This window comes from Psammomys obesus, unplaced genomic scaffold, assembly GCF_907164565.1.
Source record: "Psammomys obesus unplaced genomic scaffold, mPsaObe1.curated_primary_1811, whole genome shotgun sequence".
NCBI classification, from domain to species: Eukaryota; Metazoa; Chordata; class Mammalia; order Rodentia; family Muridae; genus Psammomys; species Psammomys obesus.
This window is the reverse complement of record NW_026589137.1, coordinates 3,442,834-3,465,145: the sequence shown is the minus strand read 5'-3', so window position 1 is coordinate 3,465,145 and position 22,312 is coordinate 3,442,834.

Here is a 22,312-nt window from a genome sequence, read left to right as displayed (position 1 = left end):
AAATCCAACACCCATTCATATTTAAAGTCTTGGGGAGTTCAGGAATACAAGGCACATGCTTAAACATAGTAAAGACAAATATACAGCAAGCCTATAGTCAAAAACAAAGAAAATAGAGAGAAACTTAAATCAGTCCCACTGAAATCAAGGACAAGGCAAGGCTGCCCACTCTCTATGTATCTATTCAACATAGTACTGGAAGTCCTAGCTAGAGCAATAAGAAAATTAAAGGAAATCAAGTGGATACAAATCAGAAAGAAAGTAGTCAAAGTATTATTATTTGAAGATGATATGATAGTATACATGAATGGCCCCAAAAATTCCACCAGAGAACTACTTCAGCTGATAAACACCATCAGCAATGTGGCTGGTTACAAAATTAACTCCAAATCAGAATGTGTTTTTGTACATGCTTAACTATTCAATCTGGAATGTCTCTGAGTACATGATTCCTAGATGTACATTCTTTAGTTACTATCTCTTTCTGCCTTCCATTCTTTGCTGTTCATTATTACAGTGTTTGAATTGAGTAATTAAATGAACAACTTCCAAGGTATAACAAACCCCTCTCCCTGTTTTAGCAAAATTATTAGCATGGTCAACTTAATGAGATACTGCTTTAAGATTAGTTCTTGACAGAATTATTTTTATATGCTTATTAATGTATCCCAAAGTAATGGAATAAATATGGTTATTCATATGCTACTATGAACAAAATTTGGTATAATTTAGGTATATATGTTTAAAATTAATTCTAACAATTCTCACATGCTATTTTTAATAACTTTAATTTGAAATCTCTTCAAAGTCTTAGTTGGGCCGATGGTGTACAGGACTGCAATCTCAGCTACTTTAGAGATTGATATAGAAGGATCACAAATTCAAGGCCTGCCTAGAAAACTCAGTGACACCTTGTTACAAAATTAAAAAAAAAATAAAATAAAAAGAAGGCTGGGCTTGTAACTCAATAGCAGTGCACTTGCCTAGTTTTGTATGGTCCCATGTTCAATCTCCTGTAGTAGAAAACATTTTTCCAGAGGCAGAGTACTGTTCATAGCATTTTCTTTGCTGTGGGATACCATTAGAACACTGTGGGCCACTTGAAGTGAAATGGAAAAGAATAGTAAAGGAGAATATTCAGAGGTCTGTTCATCTGGAGTTTAATAAGACAGGATTTAGACATTGAGTTTGAATTTTGAAAGATTGGTTATCTAAACTCTGCACATGTGTTTGCGAAGTCCCAAATGCTAATACTTGATTCGGTAAATGGATCAAGTCTAAAGTATTAAGCACGACTAATGGTCTAGTTCACTGTAGTGATGGATAGTGCCATGAAAAAAGGAGATAGAGAATCACATCTTTCAAAATGTAGTAACAATTGTTTTCCTTCCTAATGACTAAATACTTAGAAGATTGCTTTACTTACAAACATGCTTTGCAATATAGTGATAACCAGTTTTAAATCATGGTAGAGTAATTTAATTTAATATTGTTTTATAAATATGCTGGGATTATTTGCATTCATATTTTGCTCAAGCTCAAGATAAACCCCCAAATTTTTATGAAAAACATGATGATGTTGTGATGACAGTAGTGATGAGATAATTACATATACTGGTCATTGCTTAACAGCTCAGTCATCAAGAATAACATGTTAAACATCTCATAAAAGCAAAAATGAGGGAGGTGAATACAGTAAATTATTGTAATCTCAGGTTGCCTTCACACCCATTTTAGATACAAGTATAAGTTTCTCATACCACAAGAATGGGTATGTCATTACGTATATGCTTCTTCCAATCTACACACACCCAAATGGGTCAAGCTGGTAGGTGGTGATACAAGCATAGTAATTGTTCCCTATCCAGCACACTGGGTGATTACCAATTTTATAATGTTACCTTAAAATTGGCTATTTCTTTTCTTTTTTTTTTTCATACTTGCTTTAGAACTTAAAATTATCCATATTCTTGAATACACTGGTATATTTATCACATGCCTCTTTCTGATTGAGTCTTTATTTCTATCTCATGTGACCAAAATGAAAGACTGTCTACCCCAATTCACAAAGTCCTCCTTGCCCAGAAACTTTATATCAAATTCTTTTAACTTATTTTTTCTTATGATGATATATTGAATTTTTGCCTCTGTTTGGTGAATAAGAGGTTGTCATATGCTAGTTTTTTTTTTTCCAGGACACCACAATAAACACAAAGTCAGGATCCCATAAAAAGGACATAGGTCAAACAAGAGTCCTAAAGGTGTTAGTTAACATAAACAAGTTTCACATTTTAGGGACTCTTTAGTCATGGATCAATAAATAGGCATTAGGCCAACCACTAGGTGAATGATGCACATCCTGATGGGTATACTATGAGCATTCACATCTAGCTTTCCCTTATTTTTCTGTTAGGAAAGGCTGCTAACCTCTGCAGGTCTAAAAAATCTAAAACACTTTCAAAACAGTGACATATGTATGCCTCTCCTTGTGTGACATATTTTCCAAGATTTGTAAAGCACTGAATAATAAGTTACTCATTTTATTAATTCAGTGAAGAATTGCTGAGAGTTTGCTAAATGGAGAGTTTATACTGATGAAGATTATATAAAGTTAAATACAAAAACTGGCTTTTAAATGTTCACAGCTTAGCTTGCATAACAAGCTTGCATATTATTTATATCTGGTTAAAGTGACCCATTAATTCTATTATTAAGCACACAGTCTGTTTTTTTTAAATATTTAGCAATGATTATACATAACATAAAAAGAACAGAAAAAAGTACATAGTCAATGTTAAGCACAGCTCGTCTCTAGAGTATATAGCATTTCCCTGAACTTTGGCTAGTAACTCACATTCAATATATTTCATGTAATATTTAACCAATGTCAACAAATGGAGATATGGCAAATGAGCTACTCATTAAAGTAGGCAAGATACACAAGCTTTCTCATGACACCTGTCTAAACAAATATACATGTAGTGTGTTCAATGAAAATTTAGCATGATAGTGTACATGTTTTGAGGCCATTTGGATTTTACTGTGTTTTCAAGAAGAGGTGAAACAATATGAAATGAACAGTGAAGACATGGGCATACAGCCATCACCTCTTCCTGTCTGACAAGTTTGTCGTATGAGAACACAGGAAAATCTTCCTTCTTGGGAGAATAATTGAGGCAGAGTAAGAAAACAATGGGATTATAATATTGTGTGTACACACACACATGCACAAGTTTTTGCAGTAACAAAAGAATAAAAGTTTGACAGAAAGTGACTGAAGATATTTTGACTGCTTGAATCATTTATCCAAACAAGTTTGTGAGAAGCGAAAGATAACTAAACTGTTTTTGAGAATACCCCAGGAAAACTTCTCCTCTTCACTAACAAGGAACTTGGAACATAAATTAACATCATTCTCTATCCTTTACCTTCTGTTAAACCATCTTCTATATTTTTTGATTTTTTTACATGACAATTTTCATCTAGATACTCTATGTAGCACATATTCTTGTGTTTTAGGTAGTGTGTTTATGGTGGTTTTTTGAATGAGAATGCCCCATAAGCCCAAATATTTGGATGTTTTATCTACAGTTGGTAGAACGGATTAGGAAGGATTAGGGGGTGTGGCCTTGTCAGTGGAAGTGTGTCATTAGGAGTTGACTCTACTGTTTCAAAACCCCATACTAGACATAGTCACCTACTCTCTGTCTCCAAATTGCAGATCAACACAGACGCTTCCAGTATCTGTTTTGTCACCATGCCTGCCTCCCTGCTGCCATGCTCACTGCCATGATGGTCATGGGCTCATCCTCTGAAACTGCTCCAGATTAAATGCTTTATTTTTATAAGTTACTTTATTCATGGTTTCTTTTCACAAAGATAGAAGTAACTAAGATATAACTTGGCATTAGGCACTGGGGTTTTGCTGTGACACACTTGAGCATACTGCTTGTAGTGAGAATATGAAAGATTTTGGGACTTTGGACTAGAAAAGCAGTTGAAATCTATAAGTGGAGGTTAACAGGTCATACTAAACGAGACAGTAGTGCTGGGAGCAATGTGGACTATTGTAGCCCTTCTCAAGAGGTTTCAGTGTAAAACATTATTGGCAACTGGGCTAGAGACCATTCTTGTGATATTTTAGCCAAGAATGTGACTCCTTTATGTCATTGTCTTAATAATTTGCATGAAAATAAATTAGAAAATAATGAACTAATTTTTTATGCAGAGATTACAAGACAACCTAATATTGACTCTGTTGTTTGAATATTAATAGGCACCCTTATTATAGAGCTGTATACTGACAAAGAGCAAGCAAGACAAAAATAAATAAATAAAATGAAATGTTTAAATAGGAAAAAGCTTAAAAAAAATTAATACTGGAGCCAAGTCTTATACTCACAGAGATGAGAAATCTGGAAAAAAGTCTGATACTAATTGCAATAAAGGAAGTAGTATCCACAGGACAAGACCTCATGCAGCTAATCCTGCAACAGCTGAAAAGAAAAGGTCCATCTTTCTTCAAATGAACACATATATGTCTCATCATAAGAATTCAATGAAACTTCTTGTCATGTAGTGGCTAGTGTTAGTAAGGAAATGGTGCCACATTTTATATATATATATTCTCTGTTAAAATATGGAGGTATCTTTAAAAAATAAAAGAAAGAAAGAATATTTTTAATAGACAAGATTACAGAAGTATCAAAGAGCAATGTGTCTTCTCACTCTTTTATTATAGGTATGTCATATTACGCTATGCTATAAATTTAAGACATCTTTAACTTTAATTTATTGTTTTGTGTGAATGCATTTCAATTTAATGAAGGGATTCATCAACTGTCAAAAAATAAACTATTAATTTTCATAGGAGATAGACCCACATTTGTCATTTGAAATATAATATGATTTCCCAGGTAATATATTATTAAAATATCTGTCAATGTATCTCCTTTGAAGTAGTCTCCTGCTCAGCGAACTCGATTTATCAAAACTCTATTTTCATTTCACAGTAAAAGATGTCTAATATTAAAATAATAAATTGAAAATATCATGCTTAAAAGATATCAGAATATAATTTTAAATAAATTTAGTCTTTAATTTACAACATAAAATGAACTTATATGTTATTCTCTATATATTTTAATGATTATTTCTTCTGATGACTGCTATTTTAGTAGGTAGTAGAGCAATTCAAACTAGTCTCACATGTCATTTAGATAATGGGAAAGAAGCTCTGATTGTGTGCTCTAAGTTTCTCATATTGTAATATCTCACAAATAAATACATATATATATAATGAAGAGAGAAAAAGTTAGTACATACCAATTATAGCATCAAAGAAAGAGAAGACATGCATATTCTTACCCAAATGAAGCTCTTTGTTGTCATTTTGTACTTTAGCTTATATGTTGAAGTATCTAGATTATAAGATTTTGCTATGATGAAAGGCAGCAGGTAATGTTTCGGAACGCGGAAAACTGTCACTTTCTCAATCTCACAGACATTTCTAGTTTACAAATTAGGTTTTCATCCAGACAAGTGTGTATGCTTTCAATCCCAGTACTAAAGGAGCAGGAGTAGGTGGCTATGAATTCAAGGCCAACCTGGTCTACATACATAGTGAGTTCCAGCACTTACAGTGCTATATAAAAAGATTCTCTCCAAAAAATAAATTGGTGTTCATAAAGAATGGTTGAAAAGTTACAAGAATGTTAATGGAAGAACTCTCTCAGTGACTACTTTTAGATCCCTTTTTATAAATAGCTGTCTCTGAAATAATTATCTAACAATAACAGGATATTCACTGAGATTTTCAAAACAGATATCAAGCTTTTATCAAATATAATTTATGGGATCAAAATATCACCTGATAAAATGGAAATGCTTGTAAACTGGAATGTGAATACTAGCAGGGAGGAACAGATGCTTACTCAAATTAAATCTTCCCTGACTTGTTTTGTAAAATCAGTTTGATTTTAAACTAACAAATTGAGTACCTCTTAGACATTGAACTATATACAGGAAACTAGAAGAGTGGTAGTTACCTGACTTTCATTGTATTCCTCAAAGTAGGTACCAGTCTCAAATCTTACATCCCAGAAATTTATTTATTTATGTTTTTTAAATAAAGAACAGAAACATGGAATAAATATCACCTTTACCACCAAGATGAAACATATAGTTAGATTGTTTAAATATGGATTGGAAGATATAAAATGAGCATTATGTCCTAACTGCATCTTAGCTGTTTTATTTTGAGGGACATTTTTAATAATAATGTAAGTCATACCATTAGAGCAATTCTTATGCTTCTTTTTTATTCAGATTCTTCAAATTTTAAAATAAATATCATACACCAAAAATTAATACACATTATTTCAGCTAGTCCTCACAAATTGTCCTAAGACCCATTACACTATTTGAATACTCACTCCACTAAGGTTTACAGAAGTAAGAGGGATTTGAGGAAGGATAGACACCTAGGAAGTGTAGAGCTACTTGTGTCCAGAGGCAACACTCTTATTCAGTCTGCCCTAATGCTATTCAGATGTCTTTCCCACTGTAAGTTAAAGCACTGAAAATTTTTTTTTGCCAACAATGAAAAGCAGAAAATGATGAAAAACTATCAATAAAGGAGAGAGGTCCCTTTATAGAGGGAATTGTTCCATCACTAAGTACAGAAACATAAATAATATAGAAATGCAATTAAAATATTACCACATTTGAGAAATTTCCCCCAAAATATGCAATAAAATAAAGAATATGACAAAATCAAAGATGAATTATGTTGGAAGAAATAGGGCTCATCCTCTGTCTTTGTTACTTTTCCTATTGCTGTAGTCAAATACTCTGACAAAAGCAAATAAAGAAAGCTATAGTTTTAAAAATAGATTTATTTTATTTTATTTTATTTGTGTAGGTATTTTGCCTAAGTGTTTGTCTGTGTGCCATATGAAAGTCTTGTGCCTGCAGAGGCCAGAAGAGGGCTTTGGATTGTTGCTTTTAGAGCCTGATTTGCAGGTAAATGGTGGGAACTGGAAAAGATCATTCTGAGTGAGGTATCCCAGGAGAAAGACACACAGGGTATATGGATATTAGACATATAATATAGGATATAATATAAGATAAATGTACTAAATCTGTACGCCTAAGGCAGCTAATCAAGAAGGAAGACTCTGACATAGATGTTCAATCTCCATTCAGAAAGGCAAAGAGTATGGACACTGGAGGAGGGAGAAAACAGGAAACAGGACAAGAGTCTACCACAGAGGGCCTCTGAAAGACTCTACCCTCCAGGTTATATAGGCAGATGCTGAGACTCATAGCCAAACTTTGGGCAGAGTGCAGGGAATCTTATGAAAGTGGTGGGAAATAGTAAGGCCTGGAGAAGACAGGAGCTCCACAAGGAGGGCAACAGAACCAAGAATTCTGGACCCAAAGAATATTATTATATAACTTCATCTTTATAATAATTTTTCTCAATTTATTTTTATTAATTACAATTTATTCACTTTATATCACAGCTGTAACCCCCACCCTCAGCCCCTCCCTATGTTACAATCCTTCCCTCTCTCCTCCCTTGACCCTCTTCAGTCCACTGATAGGGGTGGTCCTCCTCCCCTTTTTTATTTATTTTATTTTATTTTATTTTATTTTATTTTATTTTATTTTATTTTATTTTAATCACAGGTCATTCACTTGTATCCCAGCAATAGCCCTCTCCCTATTTCCCTCCCAATCCCACCCTACCCCTTCATCTCCTCCCAGCCCTCTTCCAAGTCCACTGATAGGGGATTACCTCCTCCCCTTCCATCTGACTCTAGCCTATCAGGTATCTTCAGGACTGGCTGCAATGTCCTTTTCTGTGGCCTACCAAGGCTGCTCCTCCCTCAGGGGGGAGGGGAAGATCAATGAGCCAGTCACTGAGTTCACGTCAGAAATAATCCTTGTCCCCCATACTAGGGAACCAACTTGGATACTGAGATACCATGGGCTACATCAGAGCAGGGGTTTTAGGCTATATCCATGAATGGTCCTTTATTGGAGAAACAGTCTCATAGAAGACTCCATGTGCCCTGATGTATTTGGTCCTTGTGGAACTCCTGTCTCCTCTAGATCATACTAACTCCTTCTTTCATATGATTCCCTGCACTCCACTGAAGTTTTGGTTATTAGTCTCAGCATCAGCTTTGATACATTGGTTGGTAGAGTCTTTCAGATGCCCTCTTTAGTAGGCTTTTGTCCTGTTACTTGTTTCTCCTACTTCCAATGTTGATCCCCTTTGTCTTCTTAGGTAAGGACTGATCATCTTACTCCTGGTCCTCTTTCTTGTTTATCCTCTTTAGATGTATAGATTTTAGTATGTTTATCCTATCTTATAGGTCAAGTAACTTATAAGTGAGTATATTCCATGTGTGTCTTTCTGCTCACTCAGGATGATTTTTTCTAGATCCCACCATTTGCCTGCAAATTTCATGATTTCCTTGTTTTTAATTGCTGAGTACTATTCCATTGTGTAAAAGTACCACAATTTCTGTATCCATTCCTCCATTGATGGGCATGTGGATTGTTTCAGGGTTCTGGCTATTACAAATAAAGCTGCTTAAAACAGGGTTGAATAAATGTCATTGTTGTATACTTGAGCATCTTTTGGATATATGCCTAGCAGTGGTATAGCTGGGTCTTGAGGAAGCAATATTCCTGGTTGTCTGAGAAAGTGCCAGATTGATTGCCAAAATGGTTGTACAAGTGTACATTCCCACCAGCAATGGAGGAGGGTTCTCCTTTCTCCACAACCTCTCCAGCATGTGTTGTCACTTGAGTTTTTGATCTTAGCCATTCTGATGGCTGTAAGGTGAAATCTCAGGGTTGTTTTGATTTGCATCTCTCTGATGGATAAGGATGTTGAGCATTTCTTTAGGTATTTCTCTGACATTCTATATTCTTCTACAGAGAATTCTCTGCTTAGCTCCATACCCCATTTTTTAATTGGATTGCTTGAGTTATTATCTTTTAACTTCTTTAGTTTTTTATATATTCTGGATATTAGCCCTCTGTCAGATGTAGGGTTGGTGAAGATCCCATCCCAATCTGTAGGCTGCCGTTTTGTTCTGACAACAGTGTCCTTTGCTTTGCAGAAGTTTTCATTTTCATAAGGTCCCATTTATTTATTGTTGCTCTTATATCCTGTACTGATGGTGTTCTGTTCAGGAAGTTGTCTCCTGTGCTAGTGAGTCCTCCTCCCCTTCTATCTGAACCTAGCCTATCAGGTCTCATCAGCACTGGCTATATTGTCTCCCTCTGTGGCCTGGTAAGGCTGTTCCTCCCTCAGGGCAACTTGATCAAAATGCCAGCCACTAAGTTCATTTCAGAGACATCCCCTGTTCCCTTTACTAAGGAACCCACTTGGTCACTGAGATGCCATGGGCTATGTCTGTGCAGGGGTTCTAGGTTATCTCCATGCATGTTCAGTGTTTGGAGTATCAGTTACAGAAAAGACCCCTGGGCCCAGATATTTTTGTTCTGTTATTCTCCTTGTGGAGCTCCTGTCCCCTCCATGTCTTTCTATCTTCCCCTTCATTCATAAGATTCCCTGCACTCTGCCCAAAGTTTGGCTATGAGTCTCAGCATGTGCTTCAATTCCCTGTTTGGTACAGTCTTTCAGAGGCCCTCTGTGGTAAGTTCCTGTCCTGTTCCTGGTTTTCCCCCTCTTCTGATGGCCATCCCATTTGCCTTTCTGAATGAGTATTGAATTATGGTAATTTTTAAGACATACCGAGTAGATATAGCGGCCATACTTTAAAACTAAGAAACCAGCCATTCAATTATTAAATACCTTGTCTAAGTTTTTCCTGATTAGAGCAAAAATTTTTGTTTCTTTCTTATTTTAGAAGTGAAAGCTGAAAACAAATGGTTTTAAAACCAAGATCCTTCCTTAAGTCCGCTTGACCTCATAAATCTGGAATGCACCACTCTAAAACTTTGCTTTTATATTCAATAAAAAGTTTTAAAGCCAAGGAATTCAAAGATGTCCTATCTTGACATAGTTGAAAGGTTCTCTCCATTTTTGCTTCACATATTTGGATACACAAATGTTTAGTATTGTTATGACCTTCAGTTGTATAAATATCTTTAAGTTATGACAGAAACCTCTTATGCTAAACAGCATTCTTCATATAAAAATCTTTACTGTATAGTATTTTAGCCACTCCAGTTTCTCATTAGTGTTATCTTGCTATATCAGTTGTCATTTTTGATTTAACATATTCATATCTTTATAAAGTTTTTTTGCAGACTACATGTAATTGAGATTTGAATTTTATTGAAACTGATATACACTGCCATATAATTAAGAGATTTTGCCATTTATACTCACTAATTTTATTGATATGGTTAGGGTTAAGTCTATCATCTTTCTAGTCCATTTTTTCTTTGCCTCCCTTTTCTCCTCTTTGGCCTATTTTGTGATTTATTTATCATCTGTGTTACTTGTTTTCTAGGTTGCTAGCTGTTATGCTTCCTTTGGTTGCTGTAAATTCTGAATAAATTCCAGAAAATATATGAGACTTTATAATCATAGAGCACAAATTTTTGAGATCCTTTCACTAATATAATTAAATTTATTGCATTATTATTCTGAAACAAAGCTTTATACTCAGTGTTCCAGGTATTGTGAACATATAGCAAGTAGGTTAAAAACAGGAGAAATTATTTGAGAAGAAATGCTGCATGGTTAGTGCTAAAGAAATGTTGAGTGCTTGTTTTGTGATGATGCTAATAATTAGGTATGGATCACTTTATGTTTATGTTTGTGAGACTACTCTTTAACTGCTGAGCCATCTCTCCAGCCCCAACTGTTACTTAAATGAATGGGGATTTCATAGTGGTTGACATTATACTTTTTCCTTAAGTTTTAAGTTAATTGTATTTTATGTATGTGTGTGTTTTGTCTACATAGATATTTGTGTACTATATGTGGCATGTCTAGTGCCTCTGATACACAGAGAAAATAACATTAGATCTCCTGTGGTTAGAAATGGTTATGAGTCACCAACTCAGTGCTGGGAATTGAACATGTTTTCTTTAGACATCAGCCAGTGTTCTTACGTGATGAGCCAACTATCCAGCATCTGATAATTATAGTTTTGTTCCTAATCAAATTGATATAAATTAGGAAATGCTGAACATTTCAGAGAGTTGCGACATTAATGAGTTATGGTGGTACAGATGTGTGAAAGAAGTCAATAAGAAGACTGATTTGGTTAAAATAGACATTGTGTTATAAGAAATAACTGTGTGAAGAATACATGAAACAAAGGTGGATAATTTTGCAAAATTGTTTGTTTAAAAATCCTGAAGAGACCTGATAAGCTAGGGTCAGATGGAAGGGGAGGAGGGCCTCTCCTATCAGTGGACTATGAAAGGGGCAGGGAGATGAAGGAGGGAGGGTAGGATTGGAAGGGAATGAGGGAGGGAGCTATGGTGGCTGGGATACAAAATAAATAACCTGTGATTAATATAAAAAATAAAAATTAAAAAATTAAAAAATATAAAAATTGTTATAACTTACATTTCTGGAAATATAGTGGAATATTGCCTGACTAACTCTTTCTTTGAAAACAATCAACTCTCAGGGTCATTTTGATTTGCATTTCCCTGATGGCTAATGATGTTGAGCATTTCTTTAAGTGTTTCTCTGCCATTCTATATTCCTCTACAGAGAATTCTCTGTTTAGCTCTGCTCCCCAATTTTTAATTGGATTACTTGGTTTGTTGTTTTTCAGCTTCTTTAGTTCTTTGTATATACTGGATATTAACCCTCTGTCAGATAAAGGGTTGGTGAAGATTCTTTCCCAATCTGTGGGCAGTCATTTTGTTTTGATGATGGTGTCCTTTGATTTACAGAAGCTTTTCAGTTTCATGAGATCCCATTTATTGATTGTTGCTCTTAAAGCCTGTGTTGTTGGAGTTCTGTTCAGGAAGCTGTCTCCTGTGCCAATGAGTTATAGGCTGTTCCCCACTTTTTCTTCTAACAGATTTAGCGTATCTGGTTTCATGTTGAGGTCTTTGATCCACTTAAACTTTAGTTTTGTGCAGGGTGATAAATGTGGATCTATTTTCACTTTTCTGCATGTAGACATCCAATTAGACCAGCACCATCTGTTGAAGATGCTATCTTTTTTCCATTGAATGGTTTTGGCTGCTTTGTCAAAAATCGAGTATTCATAGGTACATGGGTTTATTTCTGGGTCTTCTATTTGGTTCCATTGATCCTCCTTTCTATTTCTATGCCAATACCATACAGTTTTTATTACTATTGCTCTATAGTACAGCTTGAGATCAGGGATGGAGATACCTTCAGATGATCTGTTGTTGTACAGGGTTGTTTTGGAGATTCTGGGTTTTTTGTTTCTCCATATGAAGCTGAGAATCTTTTTGTCAAGGTCTGAAAAGAATTGAGTTGGTATTTTAATGGGAATTGCATTGAATCTGTAGATTGCTTTTGGCAGGATGGCCATTTTCACAATGTTAATCCTACCAATCCATGAACATGGGAGATCTTTCCATCTTCTGAGATCTTCAATTTCTTTCTTCAGAGACTTGAAGTTTTTCTCAAACAGGTCTTTCACTTGCTTGGTTAGAGTCACCCCAAGGTACTTTATGTTATTAGTGGCTATTGTGAAAGGTGTTGTTTCCCCATCAGAATGGCCAAGATGAAAAACTCAAGTGACAACACATGCTGGAGACGTTGTGGAGAAAGGGGAACCCTCCTCCACTGCTGGTGGGAATGTAAACTGGTACAACCACTTTGGAAGTCAATCTGGCGCTTTCTCAGACAACTAGGAATAGTGCTTCCTCAAGACCCAGCTATACCACTGCTAGGCATATACCCAAAATTTGCTCAAGTACACAATAAGGACATTTGCTCAACCATGTTTGTAGCAGCTTTATTTGTAATGGCCAGAAGCTTGAAACAACCTAGATGTCCATCAATGGAGGAATGGGTACAGAAATTGTGGTATTTTTACACAATGGAATACTACTCAGCAATCAAAAAAGAGGAAATCATGAAATTTGCAGGCAAATGGTGGGATCTAGAAAAGATCGTTCTGAGTGAAGTATCCCAGAAGGAGAAAGACAAACATGGAATATACTCCCTTATATATACCTAAAAGATATGATAAACATAATGAAATCTATACACCTAAAGAAGATAATCAAGAAAGCAGACACGGAGTATGATGATCAATCCTCATTTAGAAAGAAAAATGGGATATGCTTTGAACGTATGACAGGAGTCTACCGCAGAAGGCATCTGAAAGACTCTACCTAGCAGTGTATCAAAGTAGATACTAGGACTCAAAACCAAACCCTCAGCAGAGTGCAGGGAATCATATGAAAGAAGGGGAGTTTGATGTGGAAAGGATAGGAGCTCCACAAGGACCAAACATATCTGGGCACAGGGTCTTTTCTGAGATGTACACTCAACCAAAGACCATGAGAAGATAAAACCTAGATCCTTTGCTCGGATGTGACCCGTGGCAGCTCAGTAACCAATTGGTTTCCCAAAATAAGGGGAACAACGACTATTTCTAACAAGAACTCAGTGACTGGCTCTTTGACCTCCCCACCTCCCAAGGGAGGAGCAGTCCTGTTAGGCCACAGAGGAGGACTTTGCAGCCAGCCCTGAAAATACCTGACAAAACGGAGTCATATGAAAGGGGAGGAGGTCCTCCTCTATCAGTGGACTTGGAAAGGGGCAGGGAGGAGATGAGGGAGGGAGGGTGGGACTTGGGAGGGAATGAGGGATACAGCTGGGATACAGAATTAACAAAATGTAACTAATGAGAAAAATAAAATAAAAAAAAGAAAACAATCAACTCAAACATTTAAAATTAAAAATAATATGCAGATCTTTCTGACTTGGTACAAAATGGCATTGATCACTTTTCCAATGTATTACTAAGTAACACAAGTAAAACTCTGGAAGCACTGTAGCTAACATTTGCGGGAGAACCTTAAAGGCTAAAATATAGAAGACAAATTTCCTCAGGGACTCAAGGAATTGAGGTAAAATACATAAACCCAGTGTCTTCAGATGACCTATGCAGAAGTACAAGCAAAATCAAGGCCCAAATCTCTTGTTCCTCAACAGGAAAAAAAAAATGCATGCCAGGCCTAGCATGAAAACATAAAATCATAGTCTTGATAAAATCATTGTCTCTCCGGTATTGTACAACCAAAGATTCAAGTACAAAGATTTCTCTATGTTCAGGCATAGAGAACTATATTGTGCCTATGTGAGACTTCAACAATGACACTAGTTGGCATGCCTACATGGATGAGGGGTAAAAGAAAAACCTTTTTCTTTAATTTTCTAATAATGATTTCCAACTAGGAGTATAGTGTAGGGGCAGAGCACTTGTTAACATGTACAACACCCAAGATTTTGCATCAAGCATTATTTTAAAAAGTGTGTATCTGTACATATACATCTATACACATCTACATGCTGACCATTTCCAGAGGAATGAAAAATATTTTTAAATATGATGTATATTGAGAGAAGAGGACAACAGAGACAAGTAATCAAATGAGATAAAAAGGTATTCCACAATTTTTACATGTAAAACAGTAAATAAATCTATGACATAAAATTAGCATAAATTTAATAACCAACACATCTAACTAATGAAGAATGAGACAGATGAAAAAAAATGCAGAAACACCAGTGTGCCAGGCATAAAGTGAGATTGAGTTTATGGGAAAAAGTATATCATGGTGAACATAATTGAAGAGAATTTCAGTGCTGAATAAACATAATCAAGAATAATAGTGAGGCAATAAGAATAATAGTAAGGCAATACAATGCAGTAGTTAATTAAACTTACCAGAGCTAAAGTCATGATCACAAATTCCTGCATGTAGCAACTAGAGAAATTACTTTTCTTCTTAAGCTTCATTTTTATCTCATCTCTATTGCAATTAATGGAGTTGTCTTAATTGCTTTTCTACTGCCATAAAGAGACACTGTAACCACTGCAATTATAACAGAAAGCATTTAATTGGGATTTTGCTTACAGTTCTGAGGGTTACTTCATGATCATCATGGTAGGGGCAAGGCACAAGCAGGAAATCATGGTGCTAAAGCTGCAGCTGAAAGCTTACATTCTGACACAACAATGGTGAGAGAGATAGAGACAGAGAGACAGGGACAGAGACAGAGACAGACAGAGCTTACAAGCTAACTGGGCCTGGAATTTTGAAACTTCAATGCCCACCCAAAGTGACACACCTTCTCCTATAGGGTGTACTTCCTAATCCTTCCCAAAGAGTTCCACTAATTAGGGACAGAGCATTCAAATATTCACATCTAGGGGAGGAACAGTTTCATTCATATGGCCACAAGGGTTATTTAAAAATAGCTTATTAATACTTTGAGAATGTAATAAAATAGGTTTTGATCATGTTTATCACAGCTCCTCTACTTAACTTCTCCCTGATCCATTCCTACCTCCTTGCCCTCCTAACTTTATGTTCTCTTAATTTTTTAAAAAATTGTTTGACCCCAAGTTTGTGCTACCTATAATTTCCCACTGGGAAATCATTCTCTGGAGCATGGACCACCTACCAGAAGCCACACTCTTAAAGATAACCAATTCAATTTTTCCCAGAAACCATTTACTGCCTACAGCTCTTAAGCTGATGATGGGAGTGTGTGAACCTCTATTCATTCCCTATGGAATGTTGACTATCTTGAGTTTGTGCAGGTTTTGTGCAGACAACCACAGCTTCTATGAGTTCATGAGTGCATAGGGTCCTGTCATGTCGAGAAGACATTGTTTTATTTCAGTCTTCCTCAACCTCTGACTGTGACATCCTTTTTACTCCCCTTTTCCTGGATGATCCCTGAGCCTCTTCAAGTATGGGGATGGGTGTGTGTGTGTGTGTGTGTGTGTGTGTGTGTGTGTAGAGAGAGAGAGAGGGAGAGAGAAAATTTATACATATTCACACACACACACACACACACACACACATATAATTTATGGCTGAGAACTCCACTGACACTTATTTGCAATACTTGACTAATCAATTATGGGCTTCTGCCTTAACTGCCATCCACTGCACAAACCTTCTGTAATGTGGTCTGAGAGCTGCATTAATGTATACATATAGAGATAGAAATTACAGGGCAATTTAATATGATGTCCATCTAGCAGAATAATAGTAAATTCTTCCCTAGATCCCTGTGAGTTCATTAACCATGTGTTCTTCGTTATTAACAGGGTTATTGAGATGATTAAAGAAGATATTTTACACTTATTTAGTGTAATGTTTACACATAGTAAAGAAGAAACATCAGCTACTTTTATAATCCCAACTGCATCTCAGCATATACACTGAGCTACAACCGATGTTATATATTTATAACTTTCTAAATTTTAGTCATTTTTATTATATATATAATATATATGTACATATATATGTATACATATAATGTATGTTTCTGTGGTATATGTGTATCTACACATATGGACTTCTGGAGAGGCCAGAAATCAAAGTTGAGTGCTCATTGAAAAAAGAAGCAAGGTTAAGAGAAGTACTAATATATAGACATAAACACCAATATTCAGAAGGCAAATTGACAGCATGGCAATTTATCAAAAGAATAGTAGTGGGTTCTAACATAGGACCTATTACTTCGTTAGCCATAAGTTTTGAACCAGGTTTACAGCACTAGTCATGAATTCTTTCCTGTGGAGCAGGTCATAAATCCAATCAGAATATGGTTGGTTGCCCCTTAGCAGTCATGTAGATAAATGTTGTCTAGCTACTTGGTATTGTACATATAGGGTCTACTGCTGGGTGAGACCATTGGTATCTTTTCACCTCCAGCAAGGTCCATAGCACCCTCTGGCACTCTGAGGCTAGATAGCTACACGGGACTTTCTCCATCTGTTTGAGAGTAATTTCTCTACATCAGCTGTGTATTGTTTTCAGCTGTTGGGTCTTCCGACATAGTTATGATTGGAGAACTAGGCAGAACTGAATTTGTAAATAGTGAAAATATGATGGCTTCCCCTTTGCTTATGATTGCATAGACATTCCAGAACAGAAATTAAATCTTGAATGGAGCAGAGATTTCCATGGCATTTACTATTTATTGGTGAGAGTATTATTATTATTATTATTATTATTATTATTATTATTATTATTATTGTTAATTATTAATTATTGGACTAATAAACAATGTCATAAACAGAGTAGCTTATAAATGACAGGTTTTTTTTTTTTCTTAACCACTCTGGTTACTGGGAAGTTCAAGATCAAGTGAGATTTGTTATCTGGTAAGACCTTGCTTTCTGGCTCACAGATACTGACTTCTCAATGTTTTCTCACCTGGGCAAAGGGATGAGGGAGCATTTCTCATTTCATCCACATGTGGAGGAAGAAGTGAAAAATCTCTCTGAGGCATCTTAGTTTTCTTTTTAAAATTCTTTAATCATATTTACTTTATTTGCTTATCTGTCTTTCTCTGAGTGTGTGATTGGGGAGGGGGTATATACCTGTTGCAGTGAGTTTGTGGATGTCAGAGGACAAATTGGACTTTTTGGGAGTCAGTTCTCTTCTTCTACTATGTGGATTCAGTAAGTTGAATTCTGTTCCCAACTTTGATAGCAAGTGCCTTTACATGTTGTGTCATCTCTTTAGTCCTTGAGGCCTTTTTATAAGAGAGGATTCCAGTTGAACATGGTGGCTCATGCTTTTAATTCCAGTGAGTTCCTGGACATTCTGGACATCATAGAGAAACCCTAGCTCAAAAACAAAAAAACAAAAAAACAAAAAAAAAAAAGGGCAGACTATAGGATTATGAATTATTTGCCAAAGAAATCTCCACATAACATTGAAATTGAGGTTTATAGCCCCATCTGTGGATGCATTCTTACAGATAACAATAAATACAAAAATATTCAGGAATAATATACCCAGTATTTGTCACAAGTTTCTCTCATAAACTTATCCATTGACAAAAGTTACTAGTGACAAAATTATAATGCCAAACATCCAGTCGTAACCCCATCTTCACAGCTCATCAGCCAAAATGTCAGGATAAGGTATAAATACTTCTTTGCTCATGACTGATGGAGCTAGTTCCACTTCTAAGAAATGTTTACCAAGCACCTTTATCAAACTATACTACAGAGAATATTTAAAATAAGCTTGAGCATTACAAACATTTTTGTATCTCAACTGAATCCTGGCTTTCTTTTGAAATCACAAGTCCCCCAAAATGTGGCCTACTCACAGACCCATACACATGGTTGACAGGTACATTATCTACCCACTCCATTCTGCTTTCAACTGCGACTTTCAACCTTTTTCAAAAACAAACAAACAAAAGAAAACCAAACCAAACCAAAAAAAAAAAAAAAAAAAAAAACAACTACAAAAAAACCAAACATTCACAAAAAGTCCCCTTTAATTGCCTGTTATATCAATCTACTGTGGAAATTTTTCTTTCTTTTTTATAACTATATTGTTCTTTTTAAATATTTTTTTATTTTTAAATAATTTTATACAATTACTTGTATCCCAGTTGTACTGCTCTCCCTCTTTTTCTCCCAATCCTCCCCTTCCTCCCTAATCTCCTGCCTGCCCCCTTCCAAGTCCACTGAGAGGGGGTGTTTTCCTCTCTTTCATCTGGCCCTAGCTTATCAGGTATCTTCACGATGGTTGCAATGTCCTTATCAGTGACCTAGCAAGGCTGCTCCCCCATCAGGAGGGAGGAGAAGCTCATGATTTCATGTCAGAAGCAATTACTGTCCCCCTTACTGGGAAACCCACTTGGATACTGAGCTACCATGGGCTATGTCTGAGCAGGGATTGTAGCTTATATCAATGCATGATTCTTGGTTGGATAAACAGTCTCATAGAGGACTGCTGTGCTCAGATATATTTGGACCTTGTGGGGTTCCCTGTCCCCTCTTGGATATACTAATTCCTCCTTCCTTCATATGATTTCCTACACTCTGCCGAAGGTTTGGGTATGGGTCTCAGCATCTGCTTTGATACACTGCTAGGTAGAGTCTTTCAGGTGCCTTTTGTGGTAGGCTACTGTCCTGTTACTTGTTTTTTCCTATTTCCAATGTCCATCCCCTTTGTATTTCTAGATGTCTATCAACAGAAAAATGGATACAGAAATTGTGATACTTTTACACAATGGAATACTACTCAGCATTTAAAAACAAGGAAATCGTGAATTTTGCAGGCAAATGGTGGGATCTAGAAAAAATCATCCTGAGTGAGGTATCCCAAAAGCAGAAAGACACACATGGTATATACTCATTTATATAGACATATAAGATAGGATAAACATGCTAAAATATGTACACCTAAAGAAGACAAACAAGAAAGAGGTCCAGGAGTAACAAGATCAATCCTCATCTAGAAATTTTTCTTTCTAATCACTGCCACCTATATCACCTATGGCCTCTGTACCAAGAAACTTCAGTTTGCAGACAAAGCCACTGAGTCCATAGCTTTAAGTTTTTGAGACAGTCTCATGTGCGTTGGGCAGGGTTCAAACATTTAATGTATATGAAGTTGACCTGAAATATCTGATCCTCTTGTCTTTTTTCCTTGAAATCATACATTTGTGCTACCATGACTGGAGCAGAGTTCTCTACACATAAGGGCATATTTGGTGGGGGACTGGAGAGACCGATGAATCAACTGAAGGCTATGCATGGAGAGGACCTATAGCCCTGAGGGACCACCTGGGAATGAGAAACAACTGTGATTATTTAAATTGAAGCCAGGTGCAGAGAGCTCTTGAAAGGCGGGGTGAACTCTTCTGAGAAACAACCAGCTGTAAACTATCTACAACCAGCTGTAAGTATAGAACAAAAGTGACCTGATTTTCAGGTATAAAAACCCTGTGCTTTGTATGTTCAGGGTCGTCTCCTGTCTTTGGAGGGGCGACCCTATCACAATAGCAATAAAACCTCTTGCTTTTGCATAGAGCTGTGGTCTGTGAGAGTTCCTGGGAAGGGCGCAATCCTGAGCAGTGAGACTCTAGGTCTTACACCCTCTGCTCAGATATTGCCCATAGATAGTCCAGTTTTCATATGGGTTCTCTACTAAGAGGAAAAGAGACAGTCTCTGACATGAACTAGGTTGTCTGCTCCGTGATCAGTTCTCTCTATGGTGGGGTAATGTTGCCATCCCACAGAGGAAGATGATCCAGGCTGTCCTGGTGGGACTTGATAGGCTAAGGTCAGACAGTAACAGAGGAGGACATCTCCTATCAGTGGACTAGGGTAGGGATAGCAGAGAAAAGGGGAAGGAGGAAGGAAGGGTGGGGCTGTGGGACTGGGATGAGATAAGGGAGGGTGACTAAAACTAGGGTACAAAGTGAATAAATTGTAAATAATAATAATAATAAATATAATATATCCTGGGTTTCATGGATGCTTAGGACACTACTGACTGACATAAATCTTCCTCCCTAGGTTTGTAGACTTTTTTAATGTGTGTTGTATCAGAAGCTTTGTTTTCACAGTGACTGATACTTATTCTTACATGAATCATGTATTTAATAACATTAAGATTCTGACTAATGCCAGTATTTTTTCCTGTTCATATGATTCAATCATTTCTAAAATTGTTGTCAGTACTTCTCTTTTATTCAGAAACATTAAAGGACACCCTTAATTCATGTTTTCCCTTTCCGTACCTCAGTCTTAAATCCATTCAGCTTGATAGTTGAAATATTTTCCTTATGATCATATCTCAGTACCATAGAGATTACTTACTCATCAGTTGGACTCTATCCCCTCCATTCATTCAGCTGTTCCTTTTGTTACTTGTCTTTTTATCCAGCATCAATTCCATGGCTCATCATTTCAACAACCTGAAACTGATTATTTCCAGTATAATTGGCACCACACATAAACCTTACTATATTTTGGCTCAAGTCACACTTTCAAAGCTTCCCTCCTAATTCTTAAATTTCTAAATTCCTCTCTCAGTTTGAAATATGTTGAAGAAAACTATAAAACAAGTAGTTGAATGTCCTTCTTTGGATTACAGGTGTCTTGGTTGACTACATAAAATGATACTCACTTGAATATATGTTAATTTAAGCCACAAGAATGACTATAGAATGAGATGAAAGTGAAGTTTATAAAAAAAAATGCCAATGTTGAAATTAGTAATGGTAAGAGGTCTGAGATTAGAAGACATAAAGAAACATTTAAAAGGAAATAGTCTCCTTCTCAGCACAAAAGCTACATGTTTATGTAGGATTAGATTATCCTACTTTCTAAACTAGAAAAAAGAACTCAAGCTAATCCTGATATATTCATGTCTATAGCCTTCATGCTTTATTTTTCCACTTACCCACTTCAGTTCTGCTTTCTGCTCCATCCCTCCAGTAAAACAGATCTGGTTAACATCACTACTGTCATCAAATATAATAAGCATTGAATTCACTCTTTGACATCTTGTCTGTGAAATTCACTGCTAAACTCCTTAAAACTTGAAACATTATTTTTGTTTAGCTTCTACAATCCAATCATTTTACTATCTTTCTTCCCTTGAGGCTCATCTTCTCTTCCCTGATATTATTTATATGCCAGACTTAATCAGGGTTTGTTCATAAACTTCACTGGCTCCCAATTCTACAATCTTCCCCATGGTTTCAATGAGTACATATCCTCAAGTGAGTGTAACAATATTCATCCCAGGCATCTTTAATCAAAAGCAGGATATTCGTCTACTTTTTCCACATTTTTGCCTTGTTTTAAAGTAACTTCAGGCCAATTGTGAATAAAACACACACATACACACATTTCCCACCCAAAATGTTCCTTTTTCATGATCCTCTATTTTAGGGATACTCAAATTCTCTTTTATTTTTATTATTAGCTCTAAAACTTGAAAATTAAGATGTGATGTAATAAGCTCTTTTCAAGTTTAGAATGACAGTCTAGTGATTTTTACGATGTTTCATTTCATACCAGGGCATGCATTAAAAAATAGATTAAACCGTAAGATTAAAAGAAAGGAGTAAAAATTTTATAGATTTATTTGGTAAATTACATAAATTTAGGAGAGTTCTGAATATGAACATCTACTAAAAAATAGCTCCCCCCTTACTTATTATTGAATAACAAAAAATGTATTTATTGTTCATGGTGTAAAGTTAACTCAACTTTGTAGTAATTTACATATTTCAATATAATTTGCACTGTGGCTTCGCTAAATAGCAAATTTTGCTAATATTGCTGAAGAACTTAGTGTAACT